Here is a 27,922-nt window from a genome sequence, read left to right as displayed (position 1 = left end):
TCGTAGGTCTGTTATTGTTATGGTTATGGTAGATAGGGGCAGGGCCCATTTGTGAGCCCTTCAGATACTTAGGCCTCCTAAAATGGATTCATTTAATTACCTCTATCATACGGGCTAGACCCATAAAGATCTAGTCTTTGGCGTTTCTGATGCCCAGACTAGTCTGGGCGAGAGGGGCCAGATTAAAGGGTCCAGTAAAAAAATGGCACTTTATCAGAGTGACGTTATAAAAAAGGTAGAAAAAAATAAAATTTTAACGAGGTAAAATTTTATTACAGCAATATTTAATAATAATAATAATAATAATAATAATAATAATAATAATAATAAATGTCTTTATTAACAACAGATTAAATTTTCTTTACAATGAAATATAATATCAGTAGGACCAGATTCTGTGGCACACAACTGCTCTTCCACCTAACCCCCCGAAAATAGGATAGATAGACTATATCTAAAGAATGAAATTGTATTTACAATAAAACATAAAAATATTAAGTACATATTAAATTTATTAATTATAAAGCATTTATTTTTTTTTAATTCTTAAATTTTTAAATTACTGTTCAGCGAACAACTGCTCATAAATTAATCTCTTGAACTTAAGTCTAGACAGATTTTTAATATTTTAGGACAAACTGTTAATATTGCAAGCAATTGAATATGAAAATGAACGTTTAAAAAAGGATGTTGTATATTTAGGTAAAGTGAGGGTATTCTTGTGTCTAAGATTAAGATTATGAACGTCCGTCCTATAAGTTATTCGATTGTACAGGTATGGTGGAACTCTCTCTTGAATTATTTCATGGTAAAAACATAAAGCATGGAGTTTCCGACGATTTTTCATATTTAGCCATTTGACTACAGTGAAAACATGACTTATCCTTTAAAATTTCCTGATGCCAAAAATCAAACGCAAACAAGAATTTTGCAATTTCTGTATTCTCCATTAATCAAATTCAGTGAGACACGCATTGTAAAGCACGTCACAATAATTTAATTTTTATAATACCAGAGCATTACATAATAATGACTTTGTGGCCCTACTTAATAAATTGCGGCTTTGTTACAGTAATTTTAAAACGGCGTAAGCTCGTTGTAAACAAATACTTACATGATATGTAAACCTTAAATCTTCGTCGAACCAAACCCCAAGGCTTTTAATCTTTTTGCTAAAAATTAAATTGTCATTTCCTAAGATAATTCGATTGGCATAATTCTATAAAAATATTTTCCTATGGAGATTCCTCCCAAAAATGATACCCTGAGTTTTTAATGTATTCAATTTTAAACAATGATTTTGAGAAAAAATCTGCAGCTGAAGAAGGTCATGATTTATTGCATTTACCGCTTGATTACACTCATTTGGATAAAATGACATATAGAGTTGGGTATCGTCTGCATAATAATGTTGTGAACAGGACAAAAACACAGAAGGAAAATTAGATGTGTGTATAGAGAATAAAATTGGACCTAATATAGATCCTTGAGGCACATCAGTATTAAGATCTAGAAATGGAGAAATATTTTGATGATTAAGTTTTACTGCTTGACATCTATTAGAAAGATAGGATTTCATTAGATTAACTGCTCTCGCTTCTAGACCAATATATTTTAAAATAGAGAATAACAAATTATGGTTAATTGTATCAAAAGCTTTTGAGTAGTCTAGAAGAATTCGAATTGATATTTTGTTTTGGTCATAGGCTCTAAAAATATCATCTGTAATATTTAATAAAGCAGAAAGACAGCTATATCTGGACCTAAAACCGGACTGCATCGTAGAGATTATGTTGTTATTTTTTAAATGCGTTTGTAACTAAATATCGATTACCTTTTCCAAAATTTTAGATAATGTAGGCAGTACAGTTACTGGCTTAACTCTTTAATGCTTTCTGTAATTTTAGTCTTCGGTAAAGGAATAATATGTGCCCGTTTCCATTTACTGGGAAAAATTGAGTTTGTTAAGCAACAGTTAATGATATGTGTGATCTACGGTAGAAGAAAGGGAATAAACAGTTGCAGCGTTAATATTTTAATACCATCATCACCAATAGTTTTACGTTTAATATTAATAATAATATGCAAAATATTAATTTCAGATACTGGTTTAAAGTTAAGAGAAGAACTGAGAGAATACTTAAAGTTGTTTTTATAGAATATTTGTGTATCAATGTAAGCTTTTATGTTTGGTATGACTTTAATAAAGTGTTTATTTATCTCGTTTGCATTCCACACGTTTTTTATTTTAAAGTTATTTTTGGTTTTGCAATTATTTACCAACTATTTTAAATTATTCCACATATCTTTAGAAGATTGATCATGTATGTTTTTAAAATATGATTTTTTCTCCCTCGTAGTCATGGCTATTACTAAGTTACGCAATACTTTGTAGTCATTCAATTGATTTATATTTTTAGTAACCTCGTAAGTAGTAAGTGCTTTACCCTATCTAATATTAATTGCTTGATGGCATTAGTTAACCATGGAGCATATTTCTTTGAGATTCTAAAAGTCTGATATGAAACATGTATGTGAAGTAAAGTAGTGATATTATTAGAGAGAAAATCGACTTTACTGTCTATATCTGGCAATTCATAAATTATTATCTGCGGTGTAGAATCCAGATATGATTTAAATTAACTGTAATTTAAATTTTTGAAATTCCGAGTAGTAATAAATTTATTTGTATTAGATTTGACATCACAACCAAATTTTAAAACAACCAATTCATGATCGCTTATTTCTGGGATATGTTTTACTTCAATAGACAAGATTTTATCCTCAGTAGATGTGATTACATAATCAAGCAGAGTCGATGTGAACTGGGTGATTCTAGTTGCTTGATTTACCATCTGCCTTAGTCCAAGACCATCTAATATATCTGTAATGAACTGTGTGGAATAATTATTGGTATTTAACAGATCGCCCAACATTAAAATCGCCCAAACAGAGTAAATGATCTACACTTGGCAGTACTGATGATAAAGTTGTTTCCAAAACTCCAAAGAAAATTTTATAAAATGCTCCATAAGGATTATATAAAACACCAATAGCTAGTGTTTCATAACGAAGAGAGAGTTTTAACCATATCTTTTCAATTTCATTTGATGACTTAATCAGCACATAATTTATATTACATTTTATGTAAATACCTACACCTTCACCTGTGTCATTTTTATTCCTGTCGACTCGCTCAAAGTTATAGCCAGGTATATTAATGTTTTTACTGGATATTGATTCCTTTAACCATGTTTCACTTATACCCAAAATATCTAAATCATTTTTCAAAATAAGTTCTTTTACATCAATAAAATGCGCAACTAGCGATCTAGAGTTTATATGAGCAAACTTTAAACTACTCATGTTAAGCTTAGATTAGATCCTTACTAAATTGGTACAAACGATTATGTAAATAATTTAAGCAAAATTTGTAGATGATTATTATTTGCATAAACAGTAATTCACATGGTGATGTATTAACAGTGTAAAAAAAATATATAGATATTACTCTTTAATTCAAAACACAGTATAAACTAAGGATTTTTTACTAAATAACTCAAGATGTACAGTTAAATTTGAATTGAAGCTTAAAGAAAATAACCTAACAGTAAATAAATTTAATTCGCCTAAGTTCAGATAATTAAAGCAATAATTAAAAAAGAAACAAAAATAAAATGTTCAAAGAAAAAGAAAATAAAGTAAGTACCTATATGCCAAAATCTATCCCCAAGATATACCATTATAACTAATAATAATATTAACTCTAATTGCAAACCAACATATATGAAAATAAATTTAAATTATAATAAAGCAAGGTCGTTTTCAGATAATATAAGCTTCTTTGACCCATTTTGTGATACATATATTTTACCTTGATATGTCCAGCAGTTTTTGGTACCCACAGATGTCCTCACTTTTTTTTAATAATACCTGACAATCAGGAGAAAGCATTTCACTAATCACGACACTGCAACCTTTAAGATTTTTCTTCTGATTAAACACTTTTGTTTTCAACCATCTGTTTACAAACACAACGGCTACCGGTCTTGGCCTCTTATCCAAATTTCGTTTTTTACCTAGTCGATAGCAATCAACTAAATTGGTTGACAAGATAGGTTTATTGTTGATTATATTTGTAATAACATCAGGTAGGTCGTCTTTTTCTTTCTCATCGACACCATTGATAATAAGGGATTTAAGCCGTTTGTCTTGTTTTAGATATTCAATGCTATTTTGGTTTTGAATTACAAGTTTTTGCACTTTATTTAATTCTTCTTTGACGGAATTACTTAATTCTAACATATTTTGCTCAAATTTATTTATAAAATCTATTTGTGTACCTGAGATATTACTGGTTACTTGAGATCTTAGATCCTTCATACCTTGTTGTAAAGCTTCTTCAAGTTTCTCAACACGTGCTACAACATTTTTATTGATTGTTTTAGGAGTATTTCTTGTTGATGGCATTTTCTTTAAACTATATAACTTATACGTATCACTACACTAATTAGTACTGAAAAACTATTAAAATGAATGCAATTTACCGTAAATAACTTAGGTTTTCTCGGAGCTAGACTTAAACACACACTCTTACTCGTTCAGCGCCATCTATCCTATCTATTATATCCTATCCTGTTTATTATTAAAGCTGCATTTAGGGTACAAAAAAAATAAGAAATAAAACATATAATGTATATGAAACTTACATTTTTTATAAAAGAGTTCTCTAATGCTAAAAAGAGTCAGTTATTTTCTTCTGCACAACATTTCCGAAAAATAAAGCTATTATAAAGATATTATTAAGGATATTTTCTGTAATATCCTTAATAATCTGAGCTGCTTCTTTGGTAATTTTGGATGCCTCCCTGAACTGATAAAATCTGGATATGGTCTCAGCAGCTCTCATTGCTTCTTGGATTGTAGGATAATCAACGCCGTCTTCTTCTTCTTCATTATCTTCATCAACATTCATTTCCACATTTTACACTTGTTCCATAATTTCTATATCACTTAAAACTTCTCTCTAGTTTGCATTAAATTTTTGTATCCACTCTGACAAAGGCATTTCGTCCTCCTCGTTAACATCTTGAATGTCAGGAGAAACTACAGTCAATTTAGCTTGACGAAAACACTTACCAATTGTCACTGACGTAACCGCACTCCACATATTGTCTAAAAACTGAACTGCGTTAAGAATGGTAATGTTCACTGGTTCCCCATTGTCCATACAAAAAATCATTCTTTTCAAAAGCTGTTTCTGATAACGGCCTTTTAAACTTCTTAGGATTCCTTGGTCCATAATCCGCAAGATATTTGTGCAGTTGGCTGGTAAGAAAACTAGGTTGATATTGGTTCCTTGTCTCACTTTCTCAATTCTTCTTTAAAAATAGCAAAAGTCCTCCATACTTGTTTGTTGGCTGTGTAGTTTACTGTTTTTGAAACATCTAGGATGTAAACTTTTCACATTTCGACACATTTTCGTGAAGGAAACTGAGTGCCGAACTTTAAACCGATCTAGCCAGCCGATAGAGCATGTGAAATCTTCACCAAACAGTTTTCCGAACTTTGTAGCCTTCTCCTTTAAAAGTGGCCTAGACACAGGAATATCAGAACTGCGACACTGCTTGAACCATTTGACTAGAGTTGAATCTACATCACCACGAATGCACTTCCTAATCTTTTTAACATTTTCTCCCTTCTCATTAAAGGCTTTTAAAAATTTTGTCCTTGTTTTTTAGGATTGAGCCGACAGTCGAATTAACAAGTCCAAATTGCCGACATACATCAGCAATTTTTCGACCATTTTCAAATGCTCTTATAACATGCACTTTATCTTTAATATACAAAATCTTCCTTTCAGTACTACAACTTGCCATATTTAAAAATAAAAAGTTAATTACTAAATTAAAATTAAAACCTAAAAACAAAACGAGGCGAACACAATTTCACGATAGCGACAATTTCTTAAACTGACTGTTCTGAAACCGAAAATTTGACTGTTAGGATGACACTGATAAATAAGAAATTATGGAACTGTAAAGGTTTATGATTTACAATGTTAGTTCGTTCGTTTTGCAAAGGTCGGACAATACAACCGAGATGACGTAACTACCGATGCCGTAATGTCCAAGTTCGTCTGTATGTAGTAGGTACATCTGTTCGGGTTCCATACCTCACGATTTCTTACATATTATTCGACATATCCAAAGGATACTTCAGAACTTCGTTTTATTGGATATTGATTGATTTCATTCGCCTTTTTGTCCGTTTCTCCATATACAACCAGCATCTAGATGTTATATAGGTTCAAGCTCCTTCCGAAACCTACTAAAACTGTTTTGTAATGAAAGAGCTAAGAAGACTTGTGGTAAAAGCTGATACTTCACAAGGGCTTTATTAAAGAATTATTAATACAAAACTAATAAAATAGACAGATTTATCTGTAATCTGCAAAAAGAATTTATATCTTTAATGAAATAATGCAAAGAAAGTTACAATACTACGAGTAATTATACTTTCAAAAAAATAATATTATTTAAATAAAATAGAGTTTTCAAAAAATTGTGTTTATTAAATACTCAAAATGACGTAAATAATGAACGTACAGCTAAACAGGTTGCCGTCTTTAAACGAATTGAAATAAAACTTAGTACGCAAATTAATTAATTTAAAAGTTTAAATTTCTCGACACAAAAAAAGATTTCATTCATACTACAATTAGGTTACAAAAAAAAATAAGAATATTTATAATTTTTATCGTTAAACGTTACACCTAGTAATATTCTTGTAAAAAATAAAAAAATTATGTGCCCCTCACTAAATCACCGAACGCCAGTGGCGGATCCAAGGGGAGGGTCACGGAGGTCATGACCCCTCCCAAACAAAATTAAATATCAATCAGATAATCATCAAAAAATAATTTAAAACCCATCAACCCTATAAGCAGGAAGTCAAGAGTTGAAATGATTCAAACTCATTTTTATTCTAGGTGTAAGTGTAGAATTATACAAAAGAATTTTTACATTGCTCTTTAAAAAAATCAACAATTCTGAATACAGTAATTCCTCGACTACCGCTACCCAGACTTCTGCGAATTCAGAGATACGCGATTTTCAAATTTTGTCAATTCGTCATTTGGGTGCCAGAGAATCGTTCGATTATTATCGATGAGATAGAATTACCGCGCACACATTATTGCTTACTCTTATCGCTACATTTTTATTTTGTATTAGGTATTTCTTATCTTCAGTTTTGTCTACAAATTGGTTGTTTGTAATTTGAACATTTGTACATGTTATATTTATCTATAATAAAGTCAATATTGTTGTTGCATTAGCTCTGTCTGATACGTTAGTGATCACTTAGTCGTCTTCTTCAGTCACCAAAATTAGATTTGAATCTATGGATAGAGGCCATAGAGGACACTAAATGCATTCTTCAAAATAAAAGATCAAATCCTGAGTCTGTTTTTAGCAAACTTTACTATGAAGTAAAGGAAATAGCTGAACAACTAGACATTGAATCGAAGATGCCTCATATAGTTGCTCATCAAACCTATTGTCAAAACCAACCTGCTAACTTTTGCGAAGAATATTTCCGAAGATCTATTTATTTACTCCTTTTAGACAATATCTTAACTGATTTAGAAGAATGACTTTCACCGAAAGTTATGAAGCTATTTAATCTTCGAGTTCTTTTACCTAAAACTGATAACACACCAGAAGATAAAGTTGCATTAAAAAAAATTGTTGATTTCTTTCAGGATATTATTGGATTATTATCTACTGCATATTCCACAGTAGAACAAGAGTTTTCACTGTGTATTCAATAGTGGAAAAGGATGTGCAAAATAATGGAAAACTTCCTGATTCTATTTTAGAAGCATTAGAAAACTGCGATATTCATATATATCCAAATATCAGAATATTTCTGCAAATATTAATTACACTGCTTGTCACTGCAGCAAGAGCAGAGCGTAGTGTTTCTACGCTTAAGCGTCTAAAGACTTGGCCACAGTATATTGCTTAAAAAGAATTAGTAGGTTCACTCTCGCATTTTCACGGTTCCAATTTTGAATCCACTCCTAGGTCCGTGCCGGTCCGTGCGCAATAGATTTGGCGAAAAATGCTGCTGTTGCAAGATTTAAAATATTTCATTAGTTTCAAAGAATATTCCAAAATTATAATAAAATAATTATTATTATAGAAGTTCTTCACACTTACACACTTCTAAAGTTTGAAAAATCATATTGCCTAATTGACTTAATCTATTTAAATAATTAATCATAAGTATCTATCGTGTTTGTCAAAGTGAAATAGATTTGTACTAAGTAGTACTTGTAAAGAATTTCTACGTCCTTGGAGATCAGTATATCATTGTTAAAGAAGTATCAACACATAATTGTAAAATTTTGAAAAATGACTTTATTATGTTGGAGGGGTTAAAACTGCATTTTCTATATATTTTTAAATCATCATAACTGTATTTACGGAATCACCGGTCATGGCAAAATTCGTAAGTAAAATTACGACGATTTACAAATGAAAATGCAGTTTTGATCCCTCCGACACAATAAAGTCATTTTTCAAAAATTTTACAGTTATGTCATTATACTTCCGGAACAGCGATATATGCTATCACTTTTCCATCGTTGTCTGGAAGTGGAATCTGATTTTATCTTTCAAAATTATGATTTGACTGTTACTGTTCCTGTCTGTGAGTATCTTAGCTGGGTGTAACATATATTCTATTATTTTATATTCTGCAAGAATTTGAGTATTACCTTCAGAAACTATTTAACAGGCCTCCCAAAACCCAGCTTTGGTTTGATTTGTCATGCTTTAGTCTCAAAAAAAACTTAAGCTATGTAAAAAACATAATTTTCTTGAACCTTTTAAAAAAGAATATTAAATAGCTGAGGAGATATATCGCATGTCAGGATTCGATCAATTAATTTTGTACTCAGCCTGAAGCCTTTTTCTGAAGTCAATAAATCAAAATTTGTCTTAAGGAAAATCTATTTTTATCCATAGTGCCCTATCATATCTTGTATGTCGCTATACGTTCATTAATATTGAAAACATTGTTTATCTTCCCTATCTACCCTTTCAGTGGTCGCCTTGTTTATTTTTTCTATCTGAATATATTCGTTATATCCTCCCCTTTAATTTGCTATGTCGCATGTTAGGATTCAATCAGTTGTTTATTTTGTACTCAACCTGAGGCATTTTTTAAGTAAAAAAATCAAAATTTGTGTTATGGTAAATCCATTTTTATCCATAGTGCCCTATCCTATCTCGTATGTCGCTATACGTTAATTAATATTGAAAATACTGTGTAGTGCCCTTTTATTTAACGCATTTTTCTGTCTCAACAGCATTTTTACAGCTTTTACTTAATTATATTTAATTTTGGTAGATGTTGGTAGTTCAGATTTCTTTCCTAGGTGGCGTAGTTACCTTAATGGACAAACAGTGTGACATCCTAGTTTTTTATATCGATAGATTCTTTCAATTGTAAATGTATGTAAAAATTTGAGTTTAACTAACTACGTTTTGAACGTAGTGATCCTACAGTGGGATATTTAGGCTATATGACATTTTTTCATTTCATTATTTTGTTATTAATAAGTTGTGATTGTGGAAATATATATATATATATATATATATATATATATATATATATATATATATATATATATATATATATATATTCTATTTTAACTTGTATTCATAGTTCGCTACTTGTGTTTTTTATAATCTTGTTTTTATTATAACTGCTATCGTAAAATTGAAATCCTCAAAATATAATTTATAATTCGAATGTATTATTATTTTTTCATCTATAGAAATTAGTTTCCTCATTAGCTCTTCGTTTTATGAGATTTCTCACCAGTAACAGTGAATACAGCGTGATTGTCTATGGAATACAAAAAATTAAATATTCGATTAATCCAAACTGATGGATTCAACATAATACATTTTGAAGGACAATCAGTAATCATTATTTGGGAAACTATCGATAATTGTCGAAAACGTTAAATAAAGGAAAGTATTCATTATTCCGAAAATCTCATTAAATTTTAGGTCGCCACAAGTCACACTTTTCCTATTTATTTTCGAGCAGTGTATTAAAATTTATATTGAACAGTGTAACAAAAACTGGAATTTATCTGCGCGTGGAACTCATGCGCGTGAAAAAAATGGAACATGAAGAACAAAGGACTGGCGGCAGAGTGAACCTACTGATTCTTTTTAAGCAATATACTGTGACTTGGCTTAGAAATAGAACTTCGGAGGAAAGGTTAACTGATTTAGTACTCATCAATGTGCATTCTGAAATTTCTCTAAATGTTGATGCAATCGTAGAACGATTTGCTAAATTGGATAGGCGCAAAGAATACACTTTATAAAATTATATATTATTTACTTATCTTATTCTTATAATATTTTTAATCACTGAACTCTTATTTACCACTCGTTGCCGGCTGTTGCTGACAATTCGTGAGAAAAATTTCAATACCGGGTAAAAAAATATTTCACTCACTTGTAGCATAATATGCCTTATTATAGAAATAACTATTCTTATTAATATTAACATAATATTATATTATGTTTTTTATTGAATAAATAAATTTAACTAAAATTCTGTTCTTCTAATTCTTCTTAAGGTTCCTTCTTCATTATGGAAGGGTGGCTATAACTATAGCAAATTGCTCTTTATCTTGAGCTGTTCTTAGTATCAAATGTGTGTACCTGCCTGTCCAGTCCCCTACATTCTTCAGTCAGGAGCATTTTCTTCGTCCTGGACCTCTTTTTCCTTCTACTTTCCTTTCCATTATGAGTGGTAGAAACTTATATTTTTCCACTCTGTAAATATGTTCTAGATAACTCGTTTTTCTGTTGTTTAAAATGCTTAGGAGTTCTCCCTCAGTCCTTATTCTTTTCATCGCCTCATTGTTGGTCACATGCTCTGTCCACGAAATCTTCAGCATCCTTCGAAGAACACACATTTCAAAGCCTTCTATAAGCCTCATACTTGTAATTCTAAGATAAGATAAATACTTTTTTTTTATTGAATAAATTAACAATTAAATTATTAATCTTACCGCATAAAATGCAGGTTTCACCACAAAACTGTATAATAAATCTGTATATGAAGCCATTTCGATGAAAGACTTGTTTTATAAGTTCGGGCAAAACTATTTACATTTCGAGAGGGGTAGTATAGTTATGTTGATAATATTAGTTGTTTTCAATGAGCTTAATTTTTATATTAATTAAGCCAAAACTGATTAAATTTTGAAAGATATTATGTAAAATCACTCTCAAGTATAGTGTTTAAGAAGAAAATGTGCCAATGTTTATGGGAAAATATGAATACTCTAACCCAGACAAAAGGTAAAATTTTTCCCTGTCGCATCACCCATAATCTAAATTCAATAGGATTAACAGGGCAGGAATTTTGTAGTTCGCAAATAGTTGATAGTAAGCGGCACACAAATTTACTTCTCAATTTTCATTTTTGACGGATTACATCTGATATAAGTCCGAACTGGATAAAGTAGACTCGCCTTGTTGCGAAATTTATTATTTGAGGTATACGTGAATGTCAAGAGAGGGACAGGCTGACAGTGTTATCTTTTTCGAAAGTAATATTATTATTGCAATTTATTAAGCTAACCATAAAGCAATCCATTTATTGACCTTCCAATAAGTTTTTTTACAATTATCTTGGTACTCTTCCATATAGGAAATTTAAGCAATGAAATAGCTGATCTCGCAGCAAAATTAACCTTATAATTAACGAATGATAGTGACAGTACTCAAACTGCCAATTATCTTAACCACATTTAAACGTTTCACACTCAACTTTTGGCAAACTAACTGAACTATACTGCAATTATTTAAATTTGAAAAATACAACCACATTGAATATTAGTGGATGTGCAGAAATAAAAAACAATAGTACCTAGAAGACTGACTAGAACACACTAGGTTAACACATAGATACCTAAATGCATTCCAGTAATGTGCCAATACTGCCACTGCCAGCTATATTTCGAACATCTATATTTGTTCAAAATACCAAAGAGTGCCAATGATTAAAGGCTAATCGGAATGAGGCTCTAAATTAATCAACCAATATAAGCATATATTTAGTTTTTACCCATCTAGAAACATGTTCATGTTCAAAATGCATCCCTAGTTTATCATCTTGACTAAGAAAAACATATCCAAATACTCTACTGATCACTCTAGCATTCTTATGTTTCTGTTTCTCCATATTTTCCTAATACCTTTTTATATTCCTGATTATTTGCACCCATTCTGCTATTGAAGTCACTTACTAGGTAAATATATATTCCGTTTTGCTTGTTATGTGACCAATGCAAATTCTTCCCAGAATTTCCTTATTATAATCCGATTCGTCATCGTTTGGGCCATATACAAATATTATTGTTTCTAAATTCTTGCTTTTTTCTTTCATATCAACTCAGTATTCTCTCTGATCAGGCTCCTCTAATTAGCTAATTGGCTAACGGATCTGGAGTGCACTATGCATCCTACCCTTGCCGCTGCTCTCTAATTTTCTTTTATTCTACTATATATAAATATATGATCATTTTCTGTTGTTATCATTCCTTGTCCTTTTTTCTTAGTTTCGGTTGTTTTTCTATTATTAGTATATCTAGCCCTGTTTCTTCAAACTTTATCTTCAGTTCTTTTTCTCTGCCTTGTATACTTCTGATATTCTAGGTTCCCAGCTTCCATATTTTTTTTCTATTCTCCTTGTTTTTTTTTTGCATTTCACTTTCCTGTCCATTATTATTTATTGTACTTGTTTCCTTATCCATTGCTATTTTTGTTCATCATTTACTCTTTCCTTAACTGGTACTAACGGGTCTTTTTGGACCCAACCGGATAAATTTATCTTCGTATTTTGTTCGCACAAGCGTCAGATAACGGCATCTTTTAGGAGTTCTCCAAAATCATACACACGCATCAAGGTGTGAAATACCAGTCGATAAATGGACCCTAGACCCCTAGGTAGGTCTAGGGTCCATTCTCTGACCCGACGATACCAGATACTCATATATTTTTACGACCATAAATTTAATTGTTATTGATGGAAAACGCATTACAAGTGAACAGGCACAAGCAATTTTTTTAAACGATGATTATGGTGATATTAGTGACTTCTCAACTATAGACAGTGATCATGACAGTGACCCAAAATATGATATTGTGTGTGAAGGCAATATTCCAGGGAATACGAAGATTGATGATTCAGGACCTTCAACAGTGATTATTCGAGAAATCAGCGATCAGAGTCCTGTACTTTCAGTAAGTAGTGATGATGAAGATAGTGAAAGTTTTCAATAATTATTCAGGTACGTTTATGGCAAAAATAGCTACAAATGGTCAAAAAATCCACCAACTACTGGCAAAACATGAAGTCATAACATTGTAATACATATTCCTGGTTTAAAGTCTGCTGCAAAAGACTGTGCCGAAAAAACGCTGTATAATTTGTAAAAATTTGTGTTTTAATCAATGATGCTATTATAAACCTAATTGTGGTATGCACAAAGAAAAAATTAGCGATTTGTCATGTTCAGATAATAGTATGGATCACTGGGTCTTCTTTTGAGCATACAAACTTTTTAGTAATAAATGCACTCTTTGGACTTTTATATGTTACATCCGTCTTTAATTTGAATCATAAGGATGCTGAAGGACTATTTGCAAGTGAAGGCATGTGACGCGACGTATTTTGTGTTACGATGTCACTGTAAGGATTTTTATTTCTGTTAGCTGCCTTACGGTTTGACAGCGCAACTACGAGGAATGAGAGACTTAATGACTAAATGTTTCATAAGTTTATATCGGTACCTCGGAGGTAAAGGACACTATGTCCATTTTCTTACTTTTTTAGGAGAGCAGTTTTAAAATTTTTTAAATTTGTAATCAGTAAATACTCAAATGTTTCTTATATTTAACCAAGATTAATATATTATTATTATGGTGTGTATAATCGTTTTTCATTCCATGAAGTGTTATATACCTGAGGTTTACCGTTCATTATTTAATTTTTTTTTAAAAATGTGTAGTTGGACATAGTGTTGTTTACCTCTAACAACTTTTTTAAATAATGTGGCATTGCATGTTAAGGTCTTTACGAAATAAACAATACAAACACATTAAAAAGCCTACACTATTATTCTAGTAGAGGTAAATATTATAATGTTATAATAATTAAGTAAAATTATAGACAAGTTTCAAAATTGTTAAAGATGCTCCATATCATCTTCATATTCTTGTGGGTAATCGTTTGTGGCTACATAGCTATGTGTTAAATTTTGATAAAACGCATAACAACCTGACGTAACAAAAGGCAATAGTGCAATTAAGTCATTGTACTTTTTTTTTATTTCGAAAAAATATGTGTCTCGACAGCTAATGGTCATTGACACAGCTACAATTTACATTCATGTTTACATGGTTAATACTTTACATTGGGTACGAATTAGTTACAATACATTTTTTGTAATACATTTTGTTTTATATTAAATTGTATAACTTTGTGTTTTTAAAAAGTTTAATACATTTTCATAGTTGCTGCTGTTTGAGATAGGTATGTCTTTTAGGTTGTTACCAAGATTGTATTTTCTTCTGGCCGCTAGGTAGTGTTGACAGTCAAGAAGTACATGTGTTACGGAAGTCGTGCTGTTGCAGTACTGGCACAAAATCTGATTACTGGAATTCATTAGGTGTCAATGTGTAAGGCGGGTGTGCCCTTCTATCTTCAATCTTCGAATGATAGATTTATCCTTTCTTTTCATTGGTGGGAGCTAGTGGTAGAAAATGTTTGGTTGTAGAACGCTTAACTTGGTATTGCTTCTTTTCCAATGATCATTCCAAAGGTCCATTATTTTATGTTTGATTATTCTTTTTAAATCTGATGATGTTTGAATGTCTGTTGTAACGTTAAGAGAACATGCTTGTTTTGCTGCTTGATCGGCTTTTTCGTTACCTGGAATATCAACGTGTGATGGAACCCACAATATTGTTACTGTAATTCCATTAGTTTGAAGGCGATTACATATACTCTGGATTTCTTGAACTATTGGGTGCATAGAATGTACGTTTCTTATGGACTGCACGAAGGACAGAGAGTCCGTACGGATTGCTATAGTTCATTGTACTTTTGTTTTGTGATTTACTGAGACTTGATTTAATTGGGCTGGAAACGTTACTTGCTGTCTTCGATACCTCATGAAGTCCACTTCATACATATTTTGATTATTGAAATCGGTCTTATAAAAGAACTTTCCAATGTGTTCTTGTTGGACTTGTAAAAAAACTCATGTTGACAGTAGAACAGGGTTTTTATTAACATTTTTTTTTTCTACTTACAAAAGGAGAATTATTTATAGGAGGAAGTTATATTTTTCCACTCTGTAAATATGTTCTAGATAACTCGTTTTTCTGTTGTTTAAAATATTTAGGAGTTCTCTCTCAGTCCTTATTCTTTTTATCGCCTCATTGTTGGTCACATGCTCTGTCCACGAAATCATCAGCATCCTTTGAAGAACACACATTTCAAAGCCTTCTATAAGCCTCATACTTGTAATTCTAAGATAAGATAAATACTTTTTTTTTATTGAATAAATTAACATTCAAATTAGTAATCTTACCGCATAAAATGCAGGTTTCACCACAAAACTGTATAATAAATCTGTATATGAAGCTATTTCGATGAAAGACTTATTTTATAAGTTCGGGCAAAACTATTTACATTTCGAGAGGGGTAGTATAGTTATGTTGATAATATTAGTTGTTTTCAATGAGCTTAATTTTTATATTAATTAAGCCAAAACTGATTAAATTTTGAAAGATATTATGTAAAATCACTCTCAAGTATAGTGTTTAAGAAGAGAATGTGCCAATGTTTATGGGAAAATATGAATACTCTAACCCAGAAAAAAAGGTAAAATTTTTCCCTGTCGCATCACCCATAATCTAAATTCAATAGGATTATCAGGGCAGGAATTTTGTAGTTCGCAAATAGTTGATAGTAAGCGGCACACAAATTTACTTCTCAATTTTCATTTTTGACGGATTACATCTGATATTAAAAATTTAGGGATAAATCATCCTGAAGAAGAAGATTTTTTTTTATTGCCCCACTAATCGTAGGAGTAATAATAGCTTTTTCTTTAACCTTTGTTTTCGCTGGTTTACTTATACGTCTCATATCATTGTCGTCCGATTCTGAGCTTTCACCACTTAGAGGCTCATAGATTTTATCAATATCCGAATTTTTATCTCCAAACAAATTATCATTTTCTTCCACTTCTTTCTTATAACGAATATATTATTATCAAACCATCTAAAAGAAGGACTTGAATCGTGTTTTACTATAATTTATGAAAATATTTTAATTCAAAAATAATGTTAAAAAATGAAAGATTTAGACATGACTTTAAATTATTATGTTTAATTTCAAATCGAGAGCTGTCATTCGTTTCTCGTAAAGGGTAGCACAAAACTGTATTGAGTTGTGGCATACTAGAATAAATAAAACACACTGGAAAAATTAAAAATTTAATTTGAAATTAATACAAAATGAATAACTTTTACAGTGAAGAAGTGTGGAATTTAAATATATGTATTATAATTCGAAATTGCTGAAATAATAGTATTTTGTTATATCTCCATTATTAAAAATTTCTTCAAACATTTTGGACATTAACTCAACCGTCTCTCTGGTTATTAAATTTATTAGATACCGTTTTTTGTTGTTAATAATAAAAATAATATTTATCTAAACACATTTTTGAACGATATTTTTTTTATTTAGATTTAGTGCAATTTCGTTATCTGTGATGGCAACAATTAATTGTTTCAGTCTGAACCAGAGATATGTAACAGAGGCTCTCTTATATATCTCTGGTCAGAACACTGGTTTACATTGGGAAAAAAAAGTGTACCATTTTTATATGACGGGAAGTATACAAGGGTACATAACACTATCTCCGGATGGTAAATGACGGTGCACACATATAGTAGAGGTAAACAACACCAAGCCCACATGGTGTTGTTTACCTCTGACTGGAAGTAGACTTGGTGTTTATTAAAAAGTCGGTAACTTGCCGTAAAATTGTCTTTGAACATAGTATGGTTTACCTATGTATAGAGCCAGAAAATCTATATTCAAAAGTGCAATAATCTAAATTTCGATAAAAATGGACAGTGTCCTTTACCTCCGGGGTACACATATAAAACTGTAAAAGGTGGTATATACCAGGAGACTGTTTAACTATGAGATTCCTGTTGGTTTCAGAGGTCATTGTTTCTTACGCGTTTATATAAAAAGTAAACCTAACAAATATAGTCTAAAAGTGATGTGTCTCTGTGATGCCAAGAGTCTTTATTTGTTAAATGCCTTTATTTATACAGGTAAAAGAAAAATACCCAATTCCCAGAAGCTTTCTCTCCCGAAATTATCAGTATTATCTCTTATTGTTCTGCTAAATCAAACTGAAAGAAGCATAACTGGAGATAACTGGTTTACCTCAATTGAACTGATAGATTAATTGCTTGCACAAAAACTAACCTATGTTGGACCGGTACGTAAAAACAAAAGAAATGTTTTATCGTATATAATAATGAAAAAAAAAAAGATGCATTTTATTCGTCTAAATTTGTTTTTACTTCATCAAAAACAACGGTTTCTTCTGTAACAAATCAAAATAAGTATGTACTTCTTCTGTCCTCAATGCATCATAATGACAATATATAGAAGACATTATAAAAATACCTGATATCATGCTTTTTTACAATTCCACTAAATCAGTCTTAGATAGTCTGGATCAGAAATGCTCTACATATAATACTGGTAGAAAAACAAGAAGAACAAGGTCCATGTGCGATGTGGCGAAGCTATTATGAATATTGCCTCTGTAAATTCGTTTTTTTTTTTTTTAAACTAATACTGACAGTGACATGACACGAAGACAATTTGTAATTTCTTTGGAAATATCAATGATTAATGCACATATGGAACGCCACCTAACTCTAACGAGGCTTTCCAGAAAGATTCCGATGATAATTCGTAAAGTTCTTAAACTTGATGAATTAGCTACACCGACAGAAGAGTCAAAATTGACCACAAAGCAGTAACACAAACCTTCTAGAAAACGGCGCAAATGTTACATTTGTCCATCAAGCAAAGATAATAAACACCAAACTGTTTGTAACACATGTGGAGATTATGTTTCTAAAAATCACAGTATACAATTACTGCAATGTTCAAATTGTTTAAAAAATAGTATGTCTCAAAATGCCCTTGCAGATTTTGCAAAAGAACAATTTTTTAAATAATAATTTTTTTAGTTTTAGGGTATTCTTCTGAACCTGTACATTTTTAGGTACAAAATATACTGCTTTTTTATTTTTGCGTACTACATGTTTTTGTTAAACTTTTGGAGCCAACTCTTTATATACAAAATAGTCTTTCATAATGATATAATAATAAATACATAAAAACTTTAATTTAATTTAGTTATTTTTTTTATACTTGAATAAAATGTCGGATCAGAATTAACCTGACAATACCAGTTACGAGTACAAAAATGACGATACCAGTTAAGGGATAGTTTTTTGTTATTTCTATTTTTTCTTCGTTCCTGTTCTCCATTTTCCTAAAGTCACTTTGTTGAATCCAATTCTCACTAAAGTTCCTTTGATTTTTCCTTCCTTTGCCCTTTGTCTTATTTCTTTCTGCAACATAGTAACAATGGTAACATTATACATATCTGAATACTCCATTTAGCAGCACGTTTCCTCTCGCTTTTACTCTGTTTTGAGGTATACGCAGGTTGCATGCCTCTTTATGTATCTAGATGCACGAATGAATTTTTTTGATATCGATTTATAGACCAATCAAGTTAGTCATAACTGTATAAACTGGTTTGACAGTTGAAATGCGTGGTATGAGATAATACAAAAAGACTCTGATTTAGGGATTCATCAATTTTTTAGTGGAAATATATTTAAATATACAATCAAAACGTAAAACTCATTATATTGCTCATAACTTAAAAACCTGTCTATTTAGAGGTTTAAAGTTGATAGACAACTTTGGTAGAAAAAAAGATAGACCTCTTACAATATTTACTAAGCCGGATATCCATATTTTACCATCTACTCATGTTACAGAAAGCACTAATTTTCAATAAATGTCCCACGATCCTCCCTCAAACAAACGAAATCGCTCTGGAATTATAACCCCTCCAACAAATGATACTCCAGTAAATAACCCCTTCCCAGACCCTAAATTCAAAAAGCTAAAGTCTTTAGTCACATACATGGGAACCACTAAAGTATCTGACAATATAAAAAATTCAGCTAGACGAATATATGAAGATATTTCAGTAAACCATTCAATATCTTATGAAACATTAGTAGACATACTGGAAAATGCTCATGGCACCCTTGATCCAGTAAGCTTAATAAAAACTTATACACATGTCTAGAAAACCTATTGAAACTTTTAAATCAACTACATGAAAATTTATCAAATAGGAAATCGAAAAATAAATGCACTAGACTTCGAATCAAAATACTTAAATCCATACAATCAGAAACTAACACCGAATCCAATAAAATGAAATTGTAAAAGATATATCATAATAGCTTTCTCAATTATCCAGTGGAACCTACGAGGGTATTACACTCGCCTTGAGATATTACAACAAATGAAGAAAAAACTTACTCCATCCAATTAGCCCCAAAAAAGTTTCTCAGTTTAGATACAATTTCATTTCTAAGTAACATTTCGTAACTATCTGACGTTAAATTTCTTTCGATAAAAAATGAGCCCAATTAACTGAGTACCTACTATACCTGACCATAAATTTAATTTTTGTGGTCTTTGAGTATGGTTTTCACGCATCCAGTGTGGATTTACGTCACTCCAGTACCTTAAATTGTGTCGATTTAAACTTCCACACAGTGTAAAGGTTGCTTCATTATATTTTTTTTTGGTTGGAAGTCATTTTATAGAAGCAATTTGTCTTGCAGAACTTTTCAAAACACAACTACTGTCACTTTTAGTTAATAATGTAAATAGTGAACAATGTCAAAATCACAGCATTCTACATTTAAATATTTAAATTTAATAAAATCTACATATTTTGCACTGTTTTATATATTTAAGACATTACGGTATGAAACGGTCAATCTGGCAATATTGCAAATATGAAATATGGATTCTCCGTATCTCAAAATAGGTGTACCTCAAATTTAGTAAAATTATGACTTGTAATTTACGAGATAATTGGTCGTTTCCCCAGACTTTTGGGCCACTTTATATATCGAGTAGCGTTTACTGGTATATACAATTTATTGCGAATTTATATTGTAACCTGAGTCCATAAAAGTATGTTGTACTGATAAAGGTGGTTATTGTCAGGTTTGTATCTTCTAACAAAGGCTTTACTAATTATGCACAGATCTGTATGTATTTTTTAGGAACTTGATGGAAAAAATTGATGAGTTTGATTACTGGATTTTTTGGATTGGCGCTTTCTCTGGTGAAATAAAAAGATAGTACAAGTTAACGTCATATAAGAAGGGGAAGTTCAAAAGATTCAATGCACATAATTACAACTGAGCTAGATCTAAATGCATCTAGACATATAGTAAGGATGTCGTTTGTATTGAATTTAAAGATTTGAGAGAAGTATTATAGGCTGCCATGAAGAGCATGCTTCCATAATCTAATCTGGAGTGACTAAGAGCTCTATAGATTCTCAAGAGAATTTTTTCTTCAGTTCTCCATTGGTCGTGAGCTAGATTTTGTAAAATTTTTATTCTATTTAAACAGTTGCTTTAAGTGTTTTCAATGCGATATGTCTATGTAAATTGTATGTGAAAAGTAGCTCCTAAAAATTTGTGTTGATCAACAACTTTGAGAGGGACTCTATTTGGAAAATTACAGGAGAATGGTAACTATATTTTCCACTAAATTGGATAACTCTGAATATAGATGGCGAAAATTTGAAACCAATTTCTGCCGACCACTTATAAATCCTATCTAATACGTTCTGAAGTAAAGAACATGTAGTTTTTGTGACTTTTTCTTGACAAAATATGATAAGGTCCTCCGCATATATCACATATTTTACTGAAAGAGGCACGAAGGAACCCATGTAATTTATATTGAGAAGAAAAAAGTAGTGTTCAAAACTGAGAGTTGCGATACACCGTTTTGAAGAGTGAGTGATGCAGATGTTTTTCGATTTGTAGAAACTTTAAAAAATCTATTAGTCAAAAAAGTACATATAAATGATAAAATATTTACGGAAAGATTAAATTCTTCAAGTTTTTCGACGATGAAAAATCTTAGATACAGTCTCAACGGCGCTCTGTATATCCATGGCCACAGCAACATCGCTCTTATTTGTTATGACTTTAGAAATTTCTGATTCAAGAAGAACCAATCTGGCTATTAGCGCTAAAACCTGATTAAGCAGCAACTAAAAAATTATGATGCTCCAGGTGGTAAAGCAGAAGTTTGTTTTTATCATCTTCTCTAATAATTTAAAAAACATTTATATTGATACAGAAGAGCTTAATAAGCCATTAGTTTTGTTAATAGGTATAATGATTGATTGTGGCCAGAGGGCGGAGAAATCTTGATTACACCATATCATATTATGAAGTACGATCAGTTTGAATAGCGTTTCTTGGTGAAGATTTTTAAGAAAAATTGAAGGAGTATTATCAAAACCTGCCGCTAAATTTTTTGTAGAAGAGATGGCGAGATTTAGTTCTTGTTCGGGAAAATGGTGATTAATTGAATTCGACTGATTTAAAGCAAGGGGTGTATTGTAGCATTTTTAAATTCCTTGGTATATATTAAAATCCCCTCGTATTTGCTAAAGCACCGAAGTATTATTTCAATCCTCTTTGCGTTGCCGAGTTAATATAAAAACATTTTAAGTTTGTTGATGTATCACGGACTCGTATTTCTTTGATATTTTCTTTTGATCGAATCCACTTAATATACTGCGTTTCAAAAAAACATCCATTTAGATCGCTGAGAAGGTTATGCGAGGAAGCAAATGATCTTTAAAAGTTACATTCACTCTCGGTAAGGCCGGCCGCTGTTAAAGGCGTGTTTAGTTTTGTTGGAGTCCGAATTTAGCTTCAAATCCGTAGTTTTTTCGTTTCTGGTCCTTTTTTTATGGAAAATAAGTAGATTTGTGGTAGTCAATTGTGCAGTATGTGTAGTTATGGAGGTTTGCATGGTTGGTCATTGAGAACAGACGTCGGTATGTAGTTTGAAGAAACCGTCAAAATTTGTTAGAAAACGTCATTTATACTCAAAGCAATGTGTCAGTTCCGATAAGAGTAATCACTGTTTTTTATTTGTAAGCCGTCTCTCATCTGAGATACTTGTAAAACGGCGTTTCCAACCAATTTTAAAAAATACCACCAACATGGATCTAGTTTTTTAAGAAGCCGAGTCCATCTCCGTTTGGAGATGAATTTGTTCGTGTAGCGGTGAATCTAACTCCAGTTCTAACCCCAGAAACTCAAAGTCCAGTGAAGTCCAGAAATTTAAAGTAAAGAAATTTTAGTGAAACCCAGGTAACTTTTTTGTGTTGATTTTTGAAGATAAACATATTCTAATAATAATTGCTTTCATAATTGTAATAATTAAAATTATAAATGTAGGGTGTGGCTATAGCTGTCATATTATTTGTTCTGTTTTAAGATTTAGTATTGACATATGACAGCTAGCACTATTTTTTACATTTGGTAAATATCTAATCATATTTGAGATTTTGTTTTGTTTTTAGAAAAAGGTTGACCTCTACGCATAGTTTCATTTAAAAACATATTTTTTCGTTTATAATCAATTTATTTCTGCTACAAATTATCGCCGAATAACAATTGTAAGTATTGTAGTATCTCCAACTTCAAGAGATTGTAAACTGATATGACATAGTAAGTGTTTTTTCTTTGTTATTTTTGGAATTTATCTTTGTAATTAATTATATAGTATTTTTTTGTATTACCATCTATATTTGTGACTGTTTGTGCTGAGACAACAATAAATGTTTAACTTTTTTCCCTAAACCATTTTGTCTATTTATTTAAAAAAAGATTCTAACCTTTTTTCTTGTGTTTTTTAGGAGGGAAGAGCCTTTTTCTTTCATCCAGTAGGAAGTTTTCCCAAAGCGGCGTCGCATTTTAAATAGCTAGAGGACCTTCTTATGTTTTGTTTGTTCCAAGAGACTCATGTAAGCACCCCTTTATTTCATTTTTGTAGTTACCCCAATCCAATCCCATTGTTTCATTCACTTATCCACCAGTTCTCCAAATAAACCCTGAGAGCCGTTCGCAACAGTTTCGTTTTTTTGCTTGCACTATCTCCACCCCAGTAACTTCTATCTCCAATTTTCAACCCCCTATAGTAATACCCCATGTGGTAGGCAAAATATACGTTACAGTATTATTATTCGCGTACGGAATAAAAAAGTTGGCTGTGGTTGTAACATTTTTTTAATTAATATATTAAAAAATTAATTTTAATTCCTTTTACCCATGTGGATGATACGCTGATGGTCGTGTTTACGATCAGAAATTTTTATTGGGAAACTACCGAAATATGACTGAAAGATCTACCTACGTATTTATTTAAAGACGCCGGTTTGGCTAATCCTTAGTTAATCCTTTTCCGGGTTATTTTTCATAAATTCGGTAATTGTCGTCGAACGCCCGTTGTAATGTTTTTCGGGAAAGACCGAATCTCGGGATTTCATATTTTATCACGTGCCAAATTACCTCGAACTTTCCGATAGCCGTTATAACCTTATCTCCTTAGAAATAGATACAGGCTGGCCTATCATTTTTGGGGGGGGGGGGGGAGATACCCTCACCTTTTCTTGGGTAGTTTGGTAAAATTTTAGAGGAACCAGGTTACTTCACGGTGGGCACTCGTAGAGAAAACAAGTTACTCTTGGTGAGACAGTCCTTGCGTAAGGACTAGATCTTACTGTATCTCTATTATCGTACCGTTCTCTGTGCATTTTCTTTATAAGTGTGTATACACTTGTTTAATTGAGTTTTTTTGATCTTATACTATATTAGAATAAATATAGTCATAAAGCACCTTTAATGTTAATTAAATTTAGTGTTTAATACAAGTATAGTATTAACTTCAGTGAATTAATGCAGCAGTCGTCAGGAATTACCGTAAGTTAGCATAATCTTTGTTTTCCACTTATCTTGGCGAGTAATATGGTATGGCATCATATCATCTTCCATTATCTGGACGTATCTAAAATTCATACATGTCTTCAAATGTAGTTAAGAGTAACTACTGAATTTTGCATTAAATTTAAAGAACAGTATTTTGTTACGAACCAAATTCCATCAGCTCAGTTTATCATTAAATAATAGTGCGATATCGCTAATCGACTTAACCAAGTACGGTTTGGTTAAATTTTTATGTTTTCATTTCTGTAACCTTTCTGTACATTTGTAAATTTAGATTTTATTAATTTTTGTTATCTTTTGTGTTTGTTATAATTTGTATTCAATTTTTTTTGCTGTAATATCTCGAGATACGCCAAAACTTTATTTGTGCATGATTGTGTTATATATCTTTGTAAAGGTATTTTCTAATTATATTTCTGCTTATTTTTATATGTATACCACCATTTCATAGTTGTTGGTGTATATTTATTACTTGTGTTGCATTCAGCAGCGTAATAATTTTGTTGTTGAATATATTGTTATTGTTTTATGTATGTATTTTATTTGTCGACTCCTAACAAACTTTCCTGATACAACCGTAACTCTGAATATTTACTTATTATATTAAATTATTATTATACCTTTGACCAGTAGAAAGATCAGGCTGATTAAGTTTCGTAGGTAAGTAGGTATAATACCTAATATACTTATTATTTGTTTATGTAGAGTGTTAACCATATTTATTTAATAATTAATTGTTGATATCTTTTCTTGGGTTTGATCTCTGAACCTAAATATCTTTCCGTATCTCTTTTCTTTTCTAAGGTTTCATAATTTTCTCCTTACACCCCTAAAAATTAAGTGGTGCCCTGTTCCCTATCTTATCTTATCTTTGGTAATTTTACCCATCTATCTTTTTGTTTATTTCTGTATCTTTTCCAATATCTCTTATCCTATCTTTATTTATTTCGTCTGTTGGACCCATTCCCGGTTTCCAAAGCTAGTTTCGAACCCACGACTCGCTCTCCACCAACCATCTGGCTGCCGTCCGCTGTGTCTCCATTGGTGACCTTTCTAGCACCATCCAAAAAAGGTTTCCGAGGTTACATGGTTTTGTCATGGAAGTGTTGTGCAAGTATGTAAGTTGTTTATGTTGATTGTCTGTAACAACATTGTCTTCATAAATTAGTACAGGTTTTGAAGAAGTTACAGCCTTCATCTGCGTAATTTTTGTCCGGAAATCTGTAGAAATAGAACTCACAAAGTTTGCCCACGATACTTTTCTCTTCACTTTTAGAATTCGTTGTGATTTTGCACTCATTTTTTAAAAAATGATGAACTCTTCAATTCAGTTGTCCTTGAGGAATTTATCACATATTTATCTATGAATTGGTCAGCAGCAGAAATAAGGCAATCCGTAGTGTATGTTAAATGTTCATCAACGCTATTTCTAAAGATAATTATATTCGTTAAATCCCTAAGAATTTTACTGAAGAAATCACAGTTTGCTTGAGAAATTTTCCATTTCTCATGAACATTTCCCATTCTCATGAATTGTATTCTTATAATGACTACTATTATATAGAGTTTAAAAAATATTCCAGTGGTGGAGAGAAGCAATTTTTTGATCACAAAAACTCAAGTCTATGGAGAAAAACGTTCCGGATTGTATGTGAAAATATTTAGAGTTTCCAAGGTTTAAAAGGTTAATATTGGTATTGTTTATTATCTGGAAAATTTTTCCTCGACCAAATGTTCATTCAGATCTTCATAGTGTATTATGATCATTGAAATCGCCAACTTATACAAACAGAACGAAGAGTTTTTGAATAAGATGGAATAGATCGGAGCTCTCTAAGTTAACGTAAAAAGGAATGTATATACTAAAAACGACTACTGTATTGATACACCAGGGAGTTATTGCTATTGCCTCCAAATTAGTATTTAAAGAAAACTCTTGGTGATGTATAGCTTTGAGTATAAAAATGAAAGTTCCGCCACTTGCATGTAAATGACTGATTCTAATATAGTTGTAAGCAACAAAATTTTTTAATCAAGGATTCTGAACTGTGGTAAAATTGGTTTTCCGTAAGCAAAGAAAATCGCGAGAGTGATTAGATATAAGGGATTGCAGATTTTATAGGAGAGGATAAAAACCATCGCAGTTACACTGTATTAGCGTGAAGTTTGAGTGATGGATGATGTTAGTATCAATAAGATGATTTTTCGGATAGTTGGGATAAATCAGAATGGTAATCATCGCTGGGTTCTTGGGAGATATTAGAGCTTGGCAAGTTTTCGGTTTCATTATGTCAATGTTCAATTTATTATTTTTTTTTTATTAGTTAAGTTTTTTTTATTATGTCAGTTATTCTGATTTTCACAGATCTGTCTATAAAAATTTGATGTAACAGATGTAAATTAGAATTCTGACCTGTAACTGAAAGTATTTTCTATAAATGCGATCATGTTGTCAGATGGCATGCAATATTTCGGGGTATTGAAGGTACATATTTTTAATAGACTGTTTTGCAGTTTCCGTGAGTGCATTTTGTGAAGAAAATCCTTCGTTTCTGTTTTGGTTTTTTGGTATTTATTTTAGGGAGAGGCATCACATTGGAACTAGTTCTGGGTCAGTAGAACTGATTTGAACTTCAGAATATCCTCGTTTGTTTGTAGAGGTGGGAGGTGCAATTGGCTGATCTAGTTCCCTTGTATTTTGAGTAGGTTTCACATTGAAGTCTTTGGTATTTTGTTCTTCTTCTTGTTCTTTTTCTTCTTCTCCTTATTTTTATGTAGACAGGACTCTTTTTGTTTTTCAATGTTCCTCCAGTAAGTTGTCGTTCTATCGTTTTCCTGGTATTCTTACTGATCGTATACTATTTTCGATAGCATTCTGTACAAGATCGTGTGGAATAAAAGGGAAAATACTTGAGATTATTGTTCTTTTAGTAGGAGAAATATAAGAATTTTTAATATATCGACGGCGTAAAAACAGGAACTCGTAAGTGACAAGATGATGATTTTAGAGGAGACCAATAAAACCGTATCATATTTCATTTAGGGCGCATCTTATTATGTTTTTTGTGAAATAGGATTACCTTTGGTGAGAAAAATAAAACAAGCGAATATTTTTTAGAGTAATTTTGAATTTAAGTAAAATGACACTATTTACAAGGTAATGTTTTATCTAAAAGTTCACTTACCAAGTAGTGCTCAAATTTAAAATAAGAAAAACAGCTTTATGTCTTTGAATGATTTATTAAAAAAATAATAATAAAATATTAACGTTGTCTTAATTAAAAGTATCAAATAAATTCTGGAAAAAGAACTAAAAACTTTTTTCATAAAACTAGGTTAAAGAGTTAACTATTTTTCTTTGTTATTATAAGGTGGTGAATTATAAAAATACCAACAGTCACGTGGAAGACATTTTTTATCGCCTGAAAGTGTTCAAATTTAGTTTAAATTATTGGATTTCTGGAATTGTAGAGAGGAGGAAATATCACAGATTTAAATTCAACTTTATCAGGCCGTATTGGTATTTTCTGAAACTCTTCACAAAAGTCCACTTTGTATGAAATTTTACCACCTTTGTACTGAATCGCATGGATATCCGTAACTAGGTAATTCAAATTACT

Source organism: Diabrotica undecimpunctata, chromosome 11 (assembly GCF_040954645.1).
Source record: "Diabrotica undecimpunctata isolate CICGRU chromosome 11, icDiaUnde3, whole genome shotgun sequence".
In the NCBI taxonomy this organism is placed as follows: domain Eukaryota; kingdom Metazoa; phylum Arthropoda; class Insecta; order Coleoptera; family Chrysomelidae; genus Diabrotica; species Diabrotica undecimpunctata.
This window is presented reverse-complemented; position numbering follows the sequence as displayed.